Raw genomic sequence first — 21,666 nt, 5'->3', positions numbered from 1 at the left:
GGAAAATAACTTAAAAGTGGATATTCTTTTGAAAGTAAAAAAGTAAATTACATTTAAGGAGATTCAGAAAAAAAGATGCATCAAATCTTATCTGTATAATTGCAAGATTGGTAAGATCTTAATGAACTAGGTACTATATATTGTCACAATAACAAACACTTAAGGTAAAAAAATACTGTACTTCCCTCAATAAAACATGGATAAGTCTTCGATGATTTTGTTTTTCCTGGTCTCCTCTTTCATCCTTTCATGTGGTTAGTATTTCTTTGTCCCTCTACTTTCTTACTTGGTCACTCACAAAAACAAACACAATATTTGTAACATACAGTAAGATCTTCCCATAACAATCATAATTAATAATAACATTTTATTATAACAACAACTTTTACTTTGATCGAGTTTTCATGTTTTATCATATGTTCTCTACAGCAACATTTCGCTATAAAAATAAAAAAGTATTCGAAGTTTCTAACAAATAACGTCGTTATAGAAAAGGTCTGAATGTTTAACGATAAAAAGATCTATTTAATTAAGTTGTGATTTTATAGTGTATAACTTATAGGAGTAAAACATATTGGATCTAATGGGAGGCGTGTGGTCGCGCACCTACTATTTTCAATTGGACCCTCAAATGAGATTTTTTAAGAATGTAGAAATTATTAATTGCACTGTCTTTAATTTGAACAAACTGAATCTAGATCTGTCTCAATCGTACAACAACTTTTTATTTCTCATGAATTAACCTGTGATATATTCCTCGCTTATTAAAAATTCAGTTAGTAACGAATTAGTGACAGATTATTAAAATTTTTGCAGATTATTAAAAATTTTGCAGATTTTTTTTTTTTTTTTTTAACTATGTGCTATTTAGTAATGTGCTAATAATTTTTTAATCCTCAGATATGGCGAATGGATTGTCTTGTGTTGACGACCCATCTTGCAGTGCTTATACCTGCAAAATTGGAGTTCGAGAATGTGTTAATGGTGTTTGTAAATGTTGTTTTTCATTAACATGTGATGCTGGTCAAGAAAGTGTTGACCCTGGTCGCAAAGTATTGACCTTGCAAGAGTCTTCTAATTAGTTAAAGCTATTTGGAGTTTGTTTATGTAAATTCAATGCCTTGTAATTGGCTAATTGAATTGAAGATTATGTTCTAATGAGTATCTCAATGTTAAATGATGTTTACTTGATCATGTTGAAACAGTAACAACTATAATTACGTCTCAGTTATCCCAAACAAATTGAAATTAGCTATATCAATTCTCGAGCAATGCAAATACAAATAGAAAGTATTAAAGGTTATATACATTTTCGAATCGTACGATTCACTAAAAGGCTAAACCACTCTTATATGACTTATAAATAGAAATGTTAACATCCAAAACAGAATCTCAACTAATTTGTATTGATATATAGACTTTTTTACTTCTACTGTAGTCTATATATATTTTGTTAAATCTACATGGATCCTCAAAATTTTTGAGTCTTTCGAGAAAAATTCGTTCCAAGTGATTTTAGGTTTATTTTGTCCCTTTTTAACGCCTTCATTAACCATGGTTTCATATCTATGGTGTGGATTTATACAGCTGTGGTCGATGCAACATGTTGAAACAAATGATAATAAAATTTTCACCTTTAGAATGCACCATTTAACTGTCATTCAGTTCCTAAAGTTTCATGTGATCAACGATTTAATGGCGTAAGAGAGATGAATAATTTGTAATACCATAAATTACAATTGGATAACAAATATACTGGTTATAGAAAGCTTTATAAAAATGTCGCAATTAATTTCTCAGCAATGTATTCGTGGGCATTCATCAAGAATTTTGTTGGGTGTGTTAACAAAATTTCATATTAATCGCTGAAAAGAAAGGAAATTAAATATAAGGTGTGTGGATATTCTTAATGAGGTAAGGTTTTTTAGAAAAAATCATGCGGCCTTAGCGAACATCGGATAATATCACACCATGTTAAGAATATTTTTGGAATATTTTACCCCAACACTAACTGGCATCAAAATCTATGGGTTCAGCGACAAGAGTGTGAATGTAGCTGAATGATGGAGCGTGTCGGGCTCAATTTAGCGCCTTTATCAGCCCGTGGGTGGGTCTACTACCTTTACCCGTAGCTTTGAAGACACACCAAAAAAACAAAAGAGAAGCCAATAGACTATGTTGATCATAATTAATACTCAGACGATGTGGGTGACACACAATAAATCTCTAGATTAGCTCATGAATCTTGGTGATGGTATAGGCATGGGGAGCTTGATTCGAGGGGGAGATTGTCGGATGCGCAAATAATACACCATATTGGCAGCTGTGAAGAAAAGTAAGCAACATATAAGGTGTACGATACTCTTAATGAATGAGGCATTTTAGAAAAAAGTATGATGTATGCTTGACCTAAACCAAATAATATTATACCCGCATGATCTAAAATTAGTTCCATTATATAAGTTTCAAGAAAAATTGAATCTAATTAGATGTTTTATTGTAATTCACTAAAAAAAATATGAATTAGCGCGGACCAATTTTGTAGCTAAATAGAAAAATTATGTTATCATGAGTGATGTAGCGATGAATTAGCAATTTAGTTTGTAAGGAGTGATCGGTTGGTTCACCAAACCCCGAATTAGCGTCACACTATCCAAGTCCGACAGGATCTAGTGCCCAATTATCGATCGACTCCTCCCAGAATTGTGTTATTAGGGCCGAGCCAGAAATGGTCGTTAGTGGATACCCACCACTTTTCGCCGATTAGAGAAACCCTCTTTAATACATTAAGAAAAGATGTTCACAGGGGCTAAAAAAAGACTCGCTCATAAGAATTTAGAACCCATGCGTGCTGGTAAACGAAAATCACCTTGACCGAATCAGAGAAAATAACAATGTCGAATCAATTCGCCCTTGAGAGATTTTTCATGCGGCCATCTAATTCCAGTTTTTTAATTGGATGTATTAGGAGATTCATAATAAGATGCCATAAATCTCTATATAAGGTAGGTTATTGATACTAGACCTTTTTTCTATTGACTAACCTTCCATAAACGAAAGATTTTCTTTGACTTGCTAACAAAATTGAAGACCCAAATCGGAGCTCACAATTCAAAATAACTATATTAAGTTTCTATTTACCAATTTCTTTTTGGCTAGTTCTTAATGAATTTGGCACTCCTATATATATTGTTACTACTATGTGAAGCACTCTAAAGTCCAAGCAAGATTTTCTTTCACACAACATGATGCCATGCGGTCAGTCTCCCTCCTCCTCTTTCTCTCTCTCTATATCTTATTTTTTGCTTGCCAGATCAAACCTTTCAAAATCTACCGTTAAAAATAATATTTTCGTATCATTTGTATTTGATCAATTAATTTTAAAAATATTTTTCAATATTAAAACAGTAATTTGTGTTTGGTGTAAGGTTTCAAAAATGCGTCTAGCTAGGGAAAACTATATACTATACTTTTTTTAGCTTTTGCTGTTATTCAAAAATACTTTTTTTTTCTCTAAAAGCTTGATTAAACACATAAATTTAAAAAATAAATACTTTTAATTTCTCATAAACTAGATGTCTCAATCCCAATTTATGTGGAACAATTGAGATTTCGAGAGTCAGACTTTTAAATTTTGATTGTGAATTCAAGCGTGGAATCTTTAAATTTTTTGAAATAAAAATTTACATATTTGAAAACTACATAATAAATGCTATAAGCCATAATAATTAATAATTTAAATAATTTAAAAGACATGAAAAGATCCAATCAAAGAAAACCCCTTTTAGCTTTCGAAATTCAAAAAGTGTCACACAAATTGAGATGGAAGGAGTAATATATATATATGTTTGCCTCTGTATGGTGCTAACAAGTTTTTAATTTTCAGATGTGGTGAAAGGAAAAGATTGTAAGAGTGTTACAGATTGCCACCAATTCACATGCAAAATTGGGGAGTTGATTTGTCTAAATGGCAAATGTATTTGTAGTCTGTCCAATACATACAATGCTGATCAACAAGCCAATGGCAAAGTTACCTTGCAGGACTCTTCCTAGTTGTAATTAAATAAAGTTGTTGGAGTAATTTGTTCATGTGAATCCAATGCCTAATTATTGGCTTATATGAAAATTATTACTATGTTTTAAGGAGTATTAATTACAATGTTACTTCATCCTTTCATTTTAATTATCGCTTTAGCTTAAACTAATAGCTCAAATTATTGTCACATTAGGAATTCAAGACTAAAGTTGGTAATTGTCTCCAACCATACCATTAGCACTAAAGAAATATGCATAATATTTAAGAGGAAAAATCAATCTACATTTATTAAGTAGGGGTAACTTAGTAAACTATACATTGTATTTATTATTTTCTTAATAAGCGTGAAAAGAGCTAAAACAAAAGTTAAAATAGGACAGAGGGAGTATATGATGTCTTGACCAAAATAATGTGGGAATAAGATTGAATTACTTGTTGCTTGGTTCATGAAAAGAAAATACTAGTACACGGATAATAACATTTTTGGTCCCCCAATTAATGATAAATTTTAATTTTGGTTCTCATGACAACTCAGCAAATTCAACTAATTAAATGTGTGTTTTTGATCTCTTTATGAAGAAAATGTGTTATATTTGGATATTTTAAAATTTATATTTATCGTCAAATATGAAATAATAGTACAAACTAAACATTACATACTGGCAATTAAGTGGTGTAGAAATTTGTAATTATGCTAAATTTGTGAATATTCACAAGTAAAGGAATCAAAAGTGCAAAAAACACTTTTTAAAAAAACATTTTGCAAACTCTTCAACTCTCTTTTAGGTCTCAGGCGCAGGTTAAGCTAACCTACGCCAGCTGCGGCGGCCATGGCCAAGAGAGGAAGACCACGCAAGGATCAGAAGGCAAAAACACTCGCCGTCATGGTGGGAAGCTCTACTAGTGCTCAGATAATAGCTCAAACACCTGAACATGGAAATATGAAACAAGTTATCACACCACCGGCAACACCTACTCGCCCACCAGAACTCAACATCAGTGGGAAGATGGGGTCAAAAAATCGTGTTGCTAAAGCGTTACAACTTGGGGAATCATCGACAAAAACAGTTGTTGAAGGTACCACTGGTGCGACTATTCCAAATCCGTCAAAAGGACCGAATGCAGTAACGTCGACTGAAACTCCGGTACCGGTGGAAAAAAATGAAGACCAACAACAAAATCAAAGCTGGGCTGGACTTTTCAAAGATAATAGAGCTACTGATAACAGACTAAATCTAACCTATATCACGCCTGACTTGATAGATGGTAAGATTTTAGTGCAACTGGAAAAAGATGAAGTAGAAGCAGAAACTAAAAAATGGAAAAGTGCCTTGATTGTTATGTTGTTGGAGATCTGCCTAGGTACAACTTTATGTGTAGATTTATTGCTCAAAATTGGTCACAAGTGGACGATTCTACTATGTATCTCCATGAAGGAGGGTACTACATAGTGAAATTTCAGGATGTGGATGATATGAATGAAATCCTATGTGTAGGGCCATATACGATAAATAACAGACCTATAATATTGAAGAAGTGGTCTCCAACGTTTGATCTTAGTAATGAATTCCTAACTGAGCTGCCACTTTGGGTAAAATTCCCTAAGTTGCCAATGAATTGTTGGGGTGCAAACTCGTTGAGTAGAATGGCCAGTGCAATTGGTAAGCCCTTATATGCTGATGCTTGCACAACAAAAAAAAACCAGAATTTCCTATGCAAGGGTGTTAATAGAAGCAAATGTTACTCAGCCACTGCCTAGTAGTATCATGATTATGGATCCATCAGGGAGACAATTTGAATAGGAGGTGGTGTTTGAGTGGAAACCACAGTATTGCTCACAATGTCTTGTGATAGGATATGACCGTGGACCAACAAAAGCTGAGGAGAAACCACCTACCAAGCCAAGAAAAAGAAGGGGGTACAAGCTACCTCAACGAGAATGGAAATCCAAAGAGACCACACCTGCTAATAATAGACAACATACGAGACATGAGGATAAAGGAAAAGAGAAAGCTGAAGCAGCAATACCTTTAGAAACTGCTGGTTCTAGCCAAATAAGGACTTATGAGCAGGAATTTCCAGTGCTGCCTACCAGATCTCCCTCAGTTGCCAAAGAGTATATAACAATTACCTCTTTGCCAGGCAACAGACCATATGTTATGGTACAATTTGGGCAGAGTGGTGTAAAGATGCAAGAAAGGGCTCAAAAAGGGGCTGGTAAGACAAGCAATAGTGTAGCAACAGAGACAATATAGAATAATCCAGGAGACAGGGAGAATGATCATGATCAACAACAAACAGTGATGCAACAAGGAGAAAAGGTAACCGTACAACAACCCTCTAGTGATAAAGGAGGGGGAACTAAGCATCTCTAATGAAATGGATAGTGTGGAATATGAGGGGAATTAATAAGAGATATAAACAAAAGGAGTTAAGGAAATACATAGTTAATAAACACATCACCTTGGCTGCACTGGTAGAGACCAGGGTGAAGGAGAATAAAGCTACTACTATTAAAACCGGTATAATGCCTGGTTGGTCCATGGTGCATAACTATGATAAGGTAGTGAATTGAAGAATTTGGGTGATGTGGGACAACAGGTATTATGATTTATAGGTCATCTCATTACATGCTCAGTTTATTCATTGCGAAGTTAAAGCCAGGCTAGGCAATCTCAGCTGTTGTGCTACTTTCTTATATGGATATAACACCATTGAACAGAGAAAGGAGTTATGAAGTTCATTAACCACTTTGCAATATTCTAAACCATGGATGCTCACTAGTGACTTCAATGCAGTTATGTGCCTACAAGATAGACTGTATGGAGTTCCAGTGAAAAATACAGAAATCAGGGATTTTGTTGACTGTGTACATCACTTGCAATTAACGGAGTTAGCATGGAAAGGGGACTACTATACATGGTCCAACAAACAACTTGGGGCTGACATGGTGGCAAGTAGAATTGGCAAAGCATTGGGGAATACTAACTAGATGTATCAATATGGACATATCACCACAGAATATAGGGACCCTTTCATATCTGATCATGCACCAATGGTCTTCAACTTCAGGCAGCACTAACAAGCTATTAAAACTTCTTTCAGGTTTTTTAATGCATGGACTGAACATTCTCAGTTCCTGCCATTAGTGGAGAATAATTGGAAGAGAAATCCAAGCCACTGGAAGATGAAAAATATATGGGACAATCTTAAGCCGCTCAAGCCCCAACTCAGTAAACTTAACAATGAGCATTTCAAAGGTATTACGGAGAAAATTGATCAAACTAGGCAGCACCTGGTTCTGTACAACACCAACTGAGGCATCATTATTCTGACTCAGTAGCAATTGAAGAAAAGGAAGCATTATTTCAACTGGAGAAATGGTCCCTCATTGAAGAAAGCATAGTACGACAGAAAGCTAGAGTTAGCTGGATCAAATTGGGTGATGCCAACACCAAATATTTCTCAGCAGTTATGAAGGAGAAAAGGCACCAGAAACAGATAAATGAAATTACTTCATTAAATGGACAACAACTAACTGATGCACAAGCTATTCAAGATGAGATCATCCAATTTTACAAATCTTTGATGGGGTCAGAAGCTCAGACATTGCCTGCAGTCAACAAAGTTACCATGAGTAAAGGGCCAGTTTTAACTCACCAGAAACAAACGGAACTGTGTACAGAGGTGACAGATCAAGAAATAATAGAAGGATTACAATCAATAGGAAATGATAAAGCACCTGGGATAGATGGATTTAATGCATTTTTTTATAAAAAAAGCCTGGCCTCTTATCCAAGATGACACTTTGGTAGCAGTGTATGAATTCTTCAATACTACAAATATGTACAAAGCAGTCAACTGTACACTGATTACTCTACTGCCAAAAGTCACCAATCCTAATACAGTTAAAGAATACAGGCCTATTGCCTGTTGTACAGTCCTACACAAATTGATCTCTAAGGTGATAACGGTAAGGATGAAGAAAGTCATGGCACACATCATTAGTGATACACAAACTGGGTTCACTCCGGGGAGAAGAATAGCAGACAACATAATTATGGCACATGAAATGGTCAAATGGTATTCCAGGAAAACCATATCACCTAGAAGCACGGTTAAAATTGATTTACAAAAGGCTTACGATTCGGTGGAATGGATCTACATAGAACAAGTTCTAACATAATTGAAATTCCCTGCAAAATTCATTGGTTGGATAATGTGCTACATGAAGACTGTGAGTTACTCAATTACAATTAATGGAGAACCAACAGAGCCATTTGAGGCTGCAACTAGGGGCTTGAGGCAAGGGGATCCTATGTCTTACCTCTTTGCAATTGCAATGGAGTATTTGAGTAGATTACTAAAAGAATTGGAGGAGAACAAACATTATAAATATCATCCGCAATGTGCTAAGGTTAAACTAACCCATCTTTCCTTTGCCGATGATCTCTTGTTATTTGCCAAAGGAGACAACATTTCTATCCAACTATTATATGCCAAATTTATGGTGTTCTTCCAAGCCTCTGGACTACAAGATAATATGGCCAAAAGTAGTATCTATTTTGGGGCGTGACCAGAAATGAACAGGTGAACATCATACAGCAACTGGGTATCGCATTAAGAGACCTGCCTTTCAAATATTTGGGTGTACCACCTGCTTCAAAGAAACTGACCTTCTTGGAGTGGCAACCATTAATAGATAAAATAGTAGCAAGAATATCCTCCTGGACAGCAAAAATATTGTCTTATGCAGGCAGGGTACAGCTAGTCAAGACGGTGATCTTTGGGATTCAATCGTACTAGGCACAACTGTTCTTGTTACCTGCCAAAGTAATAAAGACCATAGAGGCATATTGCAGAAGTTACATATGGTCTGGCACCAATGAAATTACCAAAAGGACACTGGTGGCATGGAGCACAATGCAAAAGCAGCAGGAGGCTTACATATTTTTGACCTGAAAAACTGGAACAAAGCTGCAGTTGCTAAAGTATGTTGGGATTTAGCACACAAGGAGGATAAATTGTGGATAAGGTGGATACATGCTTATTATGTGAAGGAAGACTAGGTTGAAGACATGGCCATACCTTAGACAAGCTAGTTGGATGGTAAGGAATATTATAGAAGCTAGAGTCACTCTCCAAAATATACAAGGCGACCCACCAGCACAAAAAAGCAGAATCAATCATATGTATTTATAGTTGATAGATACCCATCCCAAAATCCCCTGGAAGCACTTCATGTTCAATAACGAGGCTAGACGAAAAGCAAGATTCACTCTTTGGGTGTACCTGCATGGTCATTTGAATACAACTGATAGACTAGCCAAATGGGGACTTGATATAAACCTGGATTGTGTGCTATGTGGAGGAACAAGGGAAAATAGTGAACACCTATTCCAGGAATGCGATTATACACGGAGATTATGACAAAGGCTGATGCAATATGTGCACCAAAGGGCACACATTCCACCAGTAAGTAGTCTTAGGCAACAAGAGATTTGGAAACTGACCAAAGGGAAGTCCAACGCAGCACAAATCATAAAAATGGTCTTCACAGAATTCATCCATGCCATTTCGACTGAAAGAAATACCAAAGTGTTCGAGCAATTAGAGAGGGAGCCAAATAGCCTAGCAAGGGAAATAGCTTGCATCTGCAATGCTAGAGCATCAGTGAGGAGCATAAGTGTACTACAACAGCTTATGTTTTAATTTACTGAACTTAGGAGCTGGTAATAGTTACTGCAGTAGTGATGTAATAGTGCTATAGTACTTCTAGGAACAACAAGCTGTGATGTAGCTTAGCTGGGGCGTTCAAAGATTAATTTGGTGATTAATAAAATGATTATTTACCAAAAAAAAAAAGGAATCAAAAGTGCACATTTTAGTTGATTGAAGGTTAAATATATTTCTTCAGATATCATAAGAATTAAAATAAATTTTTTATTAATAATTGATGAAGCAAATTTGCCATTCTCGGATCTTTAATTTTTATGAATTTATTGGTGGAAAAGGGTCATCAAAGCCATGAGAGTTCCACCCGTAGCACATTTAACTTTTAATTAAATACAATATGTGTTTTTGGTTCCTTTATTAGAGAAATATGTTCATTTGGATATTTTTAAATTTATATTACCGTTAATTATGAAATAGTAATACAAATTTAACATAACATATGAGCAATAAGTGGTGATGTAATTTATAACTAAGATAAAGTTGTGAGTATTCACGGAGAGATCAAAAGTGTATATTTTAGTTGATTGAAGGTAGGTTATATATACTCGACATATTTCATTGATTAACCTTCCATAAACAAAAAATAATTCTTTGACCCGCCATCCAAAATCAAGAATGGTAGTTTACAAGGGAAATCTACATGGCTTAGCTAAGTATTAATAGGTAATTATATTTAGTTACTATAGTTTGAATTAATTACTTCTCATAGCTAAAAGTTGTATCTTAATAACACTTATTAACTATTAAGGTAAAATACAGTAAAAAGAAAATAAACCCATCTCTCACTTCCATTTTCTGTAAACCTTATCACATGGAGACGAGTTCTCACCTCCATTTTCTCTCTCCTCCATCCCCTCTATCTCTCTGTCATCACTCATTCCTCTCGCCTCTCTCTCTCTCTCAGGAGTCTCACTACAAAAAAATGGGTAATTTGTGGAGGTTGAAAGTTGCAATTCGCGGAGGTTTTAGCCTCTTTTAGTAACTAGCGGAGGCTAAAACCTCCGCAAATTGCAATTTTTCACCTCCAAAATTTACCCCTTTTTTGTAGTGTCTCTCACCCCTTTCTCCCCCTTTTTCTCCGTTGCACCGCCGCAGCTAAGGCGGCAGTCATAGCCGTGAACAAGCCTTGGTATTCTCGATTAGCCGGATTTAAGAAAGCAACGCCACTGTTGCCGCCACCGCTACTGCCTAGATCTTCATCTTGATGCACAGCTAGCACAGTCATAGATCTGAGCATATTTCGAAGGAGATTTCTTTGGCCTCTCATTTCTCCCCACCGCCGTCGTCTTCTATGGCCGGAATCCATGGCCAATCACCGAATTTTTCTAAGATCTGAGTGTATTTTCTCATATCTAAGTGTATTTTATTTGTTGTATCTTAGATCTGAGTGTATTTTATTTCTTGTGTATCTCAAATCTGAGCATATTTTATTTCTTGTATCTTAAATGTGAGTGTATTCGTTATTTTTTTACTGTAAAATTGAGTGTTTCTTTATGTATTTTTTGCTTGTATTTCGAAGGAAATCTTTTTGTATACAAATGAATACAGTGAATTTTGAATGCAGCTGAATAATCCTATATTTTCTTGCACTTATGTTGTTTGGATACAACCGAATTTAAAATACAATAAGTTGAATACCGTGTAAAATTAGTTAGGAATGAAGAATACAACGAAATACAGCCGAATTCGAGTACACATTACTGTAGCTACGAAATGTAATTAGCAAAAGTGTAGCTATGCCTAAAAAAAAACCCCCCAAAATGTAGTCATTTGTGTAAGTTTTCCTTGAAAATAACTACTATATTAATTTTCTTCTCTCTTTTTTTCGGTTGAATAAAGGAACCTAAATTAAAGCAAAAAGGATTTAAAAGTTATATTTTGTTCCGTTTTTATTTTGGATCTTTTGTTTCTTATGTAGAATGGCTTGAGTTTATTTAAAAGAGTTTGAAGTTCAGTGTTTAGATTTTTGATACCATTAGATTAAAATTTAACTTATAATGACATATAATTATATATAGCCAATGATATTGAACTATGTTTCCCGCTGAACTTTGAGATGAAGACTATAGGCACGAAGCCTATTTCATAAGAGCATATAGTTCACTCATGAGATACGATCGACAAATTATATATATATATATATATATATATATATATTTTATTTCAAAAGACCTAAATCAGGAGAACCGTAGAGAAATTTGAGGGGTCATTTGCACTTTTGCTCCTATTTTGTGCCGGTCTTTAATTTTTGCCTCTCAAGACAAAACTTTTTCTCGGGGCATAAATTTATATTTCCGCATCTAATATCCTATAAGTTATGTTGGAACTCTGAAAGAACTTATGTCTCGCTAGGTATAAGCTCGATTTTGAAGGAAAAAATTAAAGACCAGCCCATTTGAAGGGAAAACAGTGCAATTTCTTCCAATTTCTCCAGTAGGAGATAATTTCCATAAAATTCTTATCCATGGCATTTGTTCTCTAATTGCTAACACTCACTATTTTAACTTTTGTATAATTTGTCTCTCTTATTCAATAAGGGCAAAATTATTTTGTTCTTGTACTACTTGGAAAATAAAAAATAGTAGTTCACTTAACATATAACTTTGGTTGGCCTATGTATAAATTAAAACTTTGGACTATGTTTCAGAGAATATTGGATACGTCAAGGGCCTTCATGAAAATTATCTGTGAATAATATTTTCATTGATATTTTTTGCGTGGATTGTCCTTCTTTTGGGGTGGTCTTTAATGTTTGCCCCTTAAATTGCTGGCTTTAATTTTTGTCCTTCGCTTAAAAAGGTGACCGAAAATACCCCGAGACTCTGAGTTTGAAACCCCACTCGGTCAAAAAAAAAATCGCAAGGCAATGAAACTTTGCAAAAAGTCTGCCTTATGCGGCAGACTCTGTCTTAAGACATAACTCAAAGTCTATCTTATAAGGCAAAGTTTGTTGTGTCCAGCGTAGGTTCTATGTAACTTCACCCAAATAAGGCATAGGTTTGCGAAATTACTATTATTTTCAACTCCGCTGGGTTTCAAACCCAGAACCTCGGGATATTTTCGGCCACCTTTTTAAGCCCAGGGCAAAAATTAAAGGGCAATTTGCAAGAATGGCCTTATTTTGGGGTGGTCTTTAATTTTTGTCCTTTAAATTGGTGGTCTTTAATTTCTGCCCTTCGCTAGAACTCCTTGGTTTTGGGTTTGAACCCCCACTCAGTCAAAAAAAATTTAAAAAAAAAAATTGTAATGTAGACTTTGGATTCGCAAGGCAGAGATTTGCCTGTAAGCAGAGTTTTGTTATTTTCAGGCAGAGTTAGAAACTCTACCTTAACTCTGCCTGATCCCTTATCAAGCAGAGTTTGAGTCTGCCTGATCAGGTAGAGTTTTGAGGCAAACTCTACCTTAAGGTAGAGTTTTGCCTTCAGGCATGCCAAAGCTCTGCCTTGCTAATTCAAGTTTTAACTAGCGATTTTTTTTAAAAATTTTAACTGAGCGAGGGTTTGAACCTGGAACCTAGAAGTTTTAGACGACAGGCAGAAATTAAAGACCAGTGCATTTAAAGGGCACTCCGCACAAAAAAATGAAAATTAAAGACCAACGAATTGAGGGGCAAAATTAAAGCCCAGTCTGTATGAAGGATAATCGTGCAAATTGCCCTTTTGTAAAAGTATTGAAGGGAATATAAGTCAAATAAAAACTTACTTGTACCAGGTGTTTATATCAAATCATATTAATTTATTATAGTTAAATGATAAAGTAACGTGAGAGTGTATATTACACCCTCCCGTTCTGAATTAAAAGTCAACTTTAGCTATATAAAAAAAAAAAATCTCAAAATAATTGACCCTTTAAGAATTCAAGACTAAGAGCCTGTTTGGATGTGCTTAAAAAAAGTAGCTTATAAGCTGAAAACAGATTATAAGCAAAAAAAAAAAAAAATTGGGGTAGCCTAACTTATTTTTTTTTAGCTTATAAGCTGTTTTAGATAAGCTAAGCCAAACAGGCCCAATTATTTTTTTAGGCTTATTTTAAGCACAAAATGACTTTAAGCTGACCAACCAAACACTCAAAAAAGCTAAAAACAGCTTATAAGCTGTTTTCAGCAACTTATAAGCCAATCCAAACGGGCTCTAAAGTTGGCAATTGTTTCAACTATACCGTTAACTTAAAGAAGATTGCACAATATTTAAGAGAAAACAATATAATCAATCTACTTTTATTAATACAGGTAGCTTAGTAAAGTATACCTTGTATTTTCTTTCGTAATAGAGGTGAAAAGAGCTAAAACAATAATTAAAATGGAACGGAAAAATGAATTAATTATTGTTTGTGATAACCATGTTTGTTAAAACATGTATCATGTATTAACTGTAATAAAAATATTTTCGCGAGTAAGTATTTACCATATAAAGCATGTGGTTCTAGACTTCTAGTTAATTTCCCAATAAGAATCCTCCCTAATCATTTCTTTAAAATTTCAAGCATCAGTATGTACATGAGATCATTAGCAACAACCTACAAAAACTTAGTCCAATTATTTGTTTTCAGATGAATGTGATGATCTCACAAGGTGGGGAATTGAATTAGTAGCTCGGTTGATTTTCTATCTCAATTTTTACTTTGTTGGTAAGAGTTCAATTCCCCACCTTATAATCACTTATCCAATTTTGTTGGAAATAATAATTCAAAATTGTAAGAAAGTAAAATTGATAAGAATTTGATGTTTAATTCATGCCTAATTAGGATTTAAAGTCAAATTAGTATAGGAATAGGTTTACCCTTTTTGAGTTAAAGTAGGCTTTTTACTATTATAATTAGGGGTGCTACTAGCTATTTTCTTAACAAGAGAGAAAAGAGAGATTGTGGAAATTGTAGAAGGCGTTTAGAGATTCATAAAGGTTATCAATAAAATATTTTCCTTCAAATTGATATCGGAGCTTCTACGATCTTGATAGAAAATTAAAGAGCTTCCGCTGCATGCGGGCAACTATAACTCAAATATGTAGCCCGTGTGGCTAAGAGTTACATAGACAAACGTCGGGCCAATGATATATGCATGAAGAATAATTATGCTGAGAATGATTGAGAAAAATATTGCAGGTTAAAAAAAAAGCAAATATAACACAAGAGGAAGAAACAATCTTCTCTAAAAATTGGAGAAGTGAGTTAAAATAAAATTTGGTGTTGGTGACAAGTGCATCAACGGGGTTGGAGACAAGTGCTACAACAAAATTGAGTGTTGGTGACAAAGTGCATCAACGGGGTTGAAGACAAGTACTTCAACAAAATTTGGTGCTGGTGACAAGTGCATCAACGGGGTTGGAGACAAGTGCTTCAACAAAAATTGAAGGTTGGTGACAAGTGCATCAACAGGGCTGGAGACAAGTGTTTCAACAAAAATTAAAGGTTGGTGCAAGTGCATCAACGGGGTTGGAAACAAATGCTTCAAGAAAATTTGGTGTTGGTGACAAGTGCATCAACGGGGTTGAAGACGAGTTCTATAGCAAATTTTGGTGTTGGTGACTAGTGCATCAACTGGATTGAAGACAAGTGTTTTAACAAATTGGAAGATGATGAGTGGCGGTTGAAGAGAAAGTGCTTCAACAATTGATGGGTTGTAAACAAGTGCCTTAGCAATTTGAAGATGGTGACAAATGGATCAAGAATTAGATATACAATTTTGAATTACGGGAGAATGTTGGAAATAATAATTCAAAATTATAGGAAACCAAAATTGATAAGGATTTGATGTTTAATTCATGTCTAGTTAGGATTTAAGTCAAATTAGTATAGGAATAGGTTTACCTATTTTGAGTTAAAATAGGTTTTTTACTCTTATAAATAGGGGTGCTATTAGCTATTTTATAACAAGAGAGAAGAGAGATATTATGGAAATTGTAGAGGGCGTTTAAAAATTCATAAAGTTTATCAATAGAATATTTTCCTTCACATTTCCCCGGCCCCTACTCACTATGTAATAATACTAAAAAATAATAAGAAAGATCTCACAAGGCTAAACCAAGAAATCAGTAAAAGAAAACAAACTGTTAATTATAGCATTGATTTGAATAGATTAAGAATAATTACACGAATACTATCAATTGCAGAACAGTAATTTAGTGTGTGAAGTGACAGTACGATGGTCAAGAAATCACGAGTCAAACTACAGTTTGTGTCCTAATTCGATCTCTCGTGTCCCATGTTAATTATATGTGAAACAACTGGTAAATAAATAACTCCAAAATTAACAAACTCTATCTAATAGATTAGATGGGCACTGAATTTTTTTTTGGCAGGAACCCATATATTGAGGTGCAGTTCTATTATTTTTGGACTATGTTTTAGAGTCTGGTGTAGCTTTATGGGGCTTTTATAAATTTTTATCTTATTTAAGTATCTGATTCAATTTATTTTGTTGTTGTTTCTAGAATTTGATGAGTCTTTCTTGATTTTTTAATTGATTTTTTTTTTTTACACATTTTCCTCTAATCTAACATATAGAATTTGTTAAGATATTTGTAGAAACTAAAAATATCACTTTTAGCAAATTTAAAAGACCAAATTTACTTAAGGATAGATTTAAAGAATTAATTATTCTCATTTTCTCTCTACTATTAGTAAACAATGACGTGCTGAAATCTACCTCTAAACTTAGATATTGCTATTGGTGGGCAACAGTAATTGTTAGGAAATGACTAATTATTGAAAAAATAAGCAGAAGAGTAAAAGTGATGGAGTTTACAAAATAATGACGATCTTATCCTATTTGAACCAATGAGAGTTCGATGACTTTGGGGAAAAAAATAAATTAAGAAGAGTAATCTAAAAACATGTGTTGGGGTTTGTTTGGATGAGAAAGTGGAAACCAAGCACACAATATGCAACAACTGAATGTACAGAAAACTTGTCAAGTTCTTGATAGGACTTTAAAGTATTTTTTATAAATAAAAGAAGGGAGGGATGATTCCACTATTGGCAAACGTCTATCTTGTTATTATAATATTTAATTAAGTATGTTTAATCTTCAAGTTAATAATATATATACTTGTTTTATGAAATAAAATAAAACCTCTCTCTGTTGTTTTCTATGCACGTAGAATGTTCAAACTTTCTTTTAATAACAATTTACATATTTAAAAATATATAAAAAGTATCAATAAGTCACAATGGTTAACAATTCAAAATATTTAGGGAAAACTACGAATATATACATGTCAAGGAGAAATATTTACGAAAGGTGACGATAGTTTTTCTTATTTACAAAACATAACGATATTTTACGAAACATGACGGATTTTCATATATTTTTAGTTTTTAATTTTTTTTTCAATTTTTTTTTTAAATCTTGTTTTTTTTTTTTTTTTTTTTGCTCAAAGGCTTACAAAATTACCTCAAATTTTTGTGTATGAAAAATATATGAAATGTGTATGTGTAAGCGAAATTTTTAATATAGTTTTTCATACACAAAATATGAATGAAATTTTAAGTCTTGAGCGAGATATACACATTTTATACAATTCTCGTATATAAAATTTTGAGCGTAATGTTTAAGTGTTGAGTAAGATATACACATTTTACCATGTTTTCGGAAGAGTATTTTGAAAAGTACAAAAAGTATTAGGAATAAAATACTAGTAAAATAGGGCACCAACATAGTGGCGTAGAATTATAAGCTGAAAAATCATAAGTTGAGATGACCAACTTATAGCTTTTGACCAATTTTGGCTGATGAGCAATATAATATGAGCATAAATAAATTAAACAGTGCTTATAAGCTAATTTGACCGATTTATAAACTTGAAACCCGCTAGCTTTGGTTGACAGTTAAGACATTAAATTAAAATTGAACACTACGTGTCATGTTCCATCTAATGTAAGATTGTGGGAAAAAAAAACTCTGCAATTAAACTCTGACAGAAGTTCCACATAATATGTGTGTTTCAATTTCCTCCGTCTTTCTTTCCTTCCCCTTCTCTTTGTCCCCATGTAATTTAAAAATAAAAAGAGCCAAAAGAAAAGAAAAGAAAAAAGGAAGCACATTTCCTAGTTTAGTACCCCTCCGTTCCATTTAATTGGCGCTTTAGCTTAAATAAACGTCTCGATTGTCACTTTAAAAATTCAAGATTAAAGTTGATAATTATTTTTTACTATAACCTTAACATTAAAAGTAGTTCTTTTTAATACTACTCAATTCTAAAATACATCTAATACATGAGGATGACTTAATAAATTATACTCTTACATTTATTGTTTTTCATAATTAACATGAAAAGAACTAATGCGCAATTAAAGTGAGACGCTTCGCTTTGTTTTATTTATAGAAGAAAGTGTCGGAGGTTACAGCATGCGGTAGAAAGGATATTCCCTAGACAGAGTACTTAATATTGGACTTTTTTTTTGTGCGGAATGCCCTTCAAAGGCACTGGTCTTTAATTTTTCCCCCTCAAATTTGAAATCTTTAATTTTTGCCCTTCGCCTAAAAATTCATGGGTTCCGGGTTCGAACTCCCGCTCAGTCAAATATTAAAAAACATTCGCAAGACAGAAGTTTGTAACAAAATTAGGCCTAACTTTGCCCGAAAAGTTAGGCCTTAAGGTAGAGGTTTGCCTTAAGGTCGAATTTTGGGTAAAGATTTTCCTTAAGGCAAACCTCTGCCTTGCGATTTTTTATTTTTTTTTACTAAGCCGAGGTTCGAATCTAGAATCGCAGAATATTAGACGAAGGACAAAAATTAAAGTCCAACAATTTGAGGGACATAAATTAAAGACCAGTGCCTTTGAGGGCCAATCGTGCAAATGACCCAATATTGGGCATCAGATTGTATAGTTGTACATTCATTGAAATTCTATTATTAGGTGACCCATGCACATTGTCTTTTTTCCCCTTTACCATAATGAATTCGAGTTTAAAAGTCTCACCTACCACAAGTAGCTAAAGAACTTAAAACTTCAACATTTGATCAAATGGAAAATCACAATGTATGAGTACATACCTAGAGCGACTTATTCTTTTGTAACCATCGGCTAATACTCATAATTTACTGACTCAGCTAATTTAAATTCGCATTACATAAAATTTATTAAAAGAATCTATCAACAATTTATCTTTTCTATGAAAATATCATAATATAATTGATGTGCCGCAAAATTACGGGATATTCGATGCTAGTTCCTTAAGTTTTTATGACTCTTCAAGCACTTTTGTTGTTACTTTTTGTGTATTTATGTTGTTTTGTAGGATAAGATGCCCGGAGAGCATAACAGAACAAAACAGAGCAAAAATAGAACAAGAAGCACTTTCTGGCAGCACATGCTAGTAGCACTTGCTGCAGCATGTTGTGCAGCATGTGTTGACAGAGATATTGGCACAACATGCTACACTTTGGCACAACATGCGACTGACATGTTGCACCTGCGACACAAGATACGAGTAGCATGTTGTGCACACAGGGTATTTTTGTCCAGATTTTGTTCCCATTTTGGCACTTCTATAAATAGAATGCTAGGGTTTGTAAAACTCATCTTTGGCCATTTTCATACAAGTTTTGAAGACTAGGTTCCTATACCACACTTTGGGATTGAAGATTTGGTTGAGCATTTGTTAAACCTTTAATTCATTTCTTCAATTCCTTACTTTGTATTGTATATCTAAGTGTGTAGTATTTATTTTCTTCACTTGAATCTTGTTTATGGAAATATTCTATGATTAAAGTGTTGGATGAAACTCTTGTTTTGCTTATGTATTGAATGATTTTTATTGCTATTGAAGTGGGTATTTGTTGATTTAATTAATCTTGTTCTTTAATGTTTCTTAAGGGATTAGCTAACCCTAAGACTCGCCCATTTACTTTGATTGAGCTCGGAAGAGGAAATCTAGGTTGGGAAAGATTAATTAACAAGAATTTGGGTCATTAAACCCATCTAATAACTTGAGCTAGGAATAGGAAAGTTACTTGATATTCAATTGGTTGTGCTTGATATCACACTCTAAGGCTTGGAAAAGCTTAGAGTGAAATTCATTGATTTGGCTGGAAGACTTTCAATGAGATTTTAGAAATTATTATCTTTTAACATAAACCCGCTCTTAGTTGTAAAATCGTAATATGTCGGATCGTTACTTGAGTGTAATCTCCTATTATCCATGCTTGTGGCCATTGATCATTTTACCCGCTTTCTAGTTAGTTTTATCTTTGTTAGTTTTTAAATAAAAAACCAAATATTGAAAAAGTGTTTGGCTTAGCTTAGTTGGTGATAATTCCTTACTTGTTTAAATCGCCTAGTATATTGTTCCCCGTGGGATCGACCCTGACTCATAGTTGGGTAAATTATATTGCATACGACCGTGTACACTTTCTCTTTGAGGAGTGGATTTGGACGTTATCAATAATCACGAAGTAACACAATCTCTAACTACATGGATAGAGGCAGACTCTTGGACCAAGAAAAAGGATAGCTAGAGGCATGCTCACGATTTAATGAAATTTATAAAATGCCTTCATCCTGAAGTTAAATAAAAGGAGAAAAAAAAAAGGAGATTAGATATAGCCAATTTGTTTAATCTAGTATTTTTACTCATCAATAATAAATTTAATCACGATTCGAAGAATTTATTAAGTTTTATCTTCACTTACTCAACCAATTCACGAATTCTTTGGACATACGAATTTAAACTCAAAGTTATTAATATTTAATAGTATATATTGAAATTATCTTGAACGTTTAAACAAGTGATACTTATTTAAAAAGGCACGAGATATCAAGACCTTGTTTGCACTTGAATTATAATTATAAGGAAGTTGTTATAAAAAATCAAAATAATAGAGGTAAGTGTAATATTGTAGATCACAAGGAAAGTTAGTGTTATGAAGCGAAATCTAAAGTAAGATTTATAAAATAAACAATTTTGACTTATTGATTATTATATCAAGCAAATCCAATATGAATGGATTATTTTAAATGCTCTAAATTTGTCATAGTAATTTGCTTTTAATATCTCAATAATTATTTTATGGTGTCGCTACGCTAAAAACTCAATCACAATCGATGTTTAAACAAATTCAATGCATACATGATAGATATCTTCACGTATACTGTTGTTATTAAATAATAATTAATTAATACACATTCATCTTAATTTAAATTTAACCAGGGTATTAATCTAGACTACTCTAGTATCATATATTTATTTTCTCCAAATATCATGCAATCTTGTTACAGAATTAAGTGTAATCCTTCCAATTAAGATTATAGTAACCTTGTTATTTTTCTTGTGACAGATCTGACCTTGGCTGTTAAATGATATAGGAGTACAACTGTATATAACATGAATATCTTTTACCAATTCAATGAAAGGGAAAAATAATAAATGACTCACTATATACTTAAATATTAGCAAGAAATCAAGATCTATAATTGCAAGAAAGAAAGAAATTGAATTGTTAACCATTTTTATATAACAATATAAATTGTGGATATTAATTAAACAAGATGACAATCTTGGTAACCACTTGATGATTCACGAAAAAAAAATTGAATTCTCAACCACTATTATATAAAAATACTCCATAAAATTTGGATATAAATTAAACTTGAGCGTAACGTTGGTAAGCATTTGATGATTAACAGTTTCAGAAAAAGAAAGAAATTGAATTCTTAACCACTTTTACATAACAATACTCCATAAAATTTGGATATAAATTAAACTTGAGTGTAATGTTGATAAACACTTGATGAGAAAAAGAAAGAAATTGAATTCATAACCACTTTTACATAACAATACTCCTTAAAATATGGATATAAATTAAACCTGAGTACTTATAATCTTGGTAAGCACTCGACAATTAACAATTTCACAAAAAAAGAAAAAAATAAATAAATTCTCAACAACTTCTACAC

The 21,666-nt window shown here is 33.3% G+C and overlaps 1 long non-coding RNA gene across 1 annotated transcript; it reads left to right on the top strand.

Annotated features, from left to right (window-relative positions):
- On the top strand, positions 1 to 1,191 carry LOC132642829 (uncharacterized). Its single transcript, XR_009583353.1, has 2 exons — positions 1 to 254; positions 901 to 1,191. It is a non-coding gene; the product is annotated as an uncharacterized LOC132642829 (long non-coding RNA).
- The last annotated feature ends 20,475 nt before the right edge of the window (positions 1,192 to 21,666 follow it).

Source organism: Lycium barbarum, chromosome 5 (assembly GCF_019175385.1).
Source record: "Lycium barbarum isolate Lr01 chromosome 5, ASM1917538v2, whole genome shotgun sequence".
NCBI lineage: Eukaryota > Viridiplantae > Streptophyta > Magnoliopsida > Solanales > Solanaceae > Lycium > Lycium barbarum.
The sequence above is the reverse complement of the archived record's forward strand: the minus strand, read 5'-3'. Positions and strand labels throughout refer to the sequence as shown.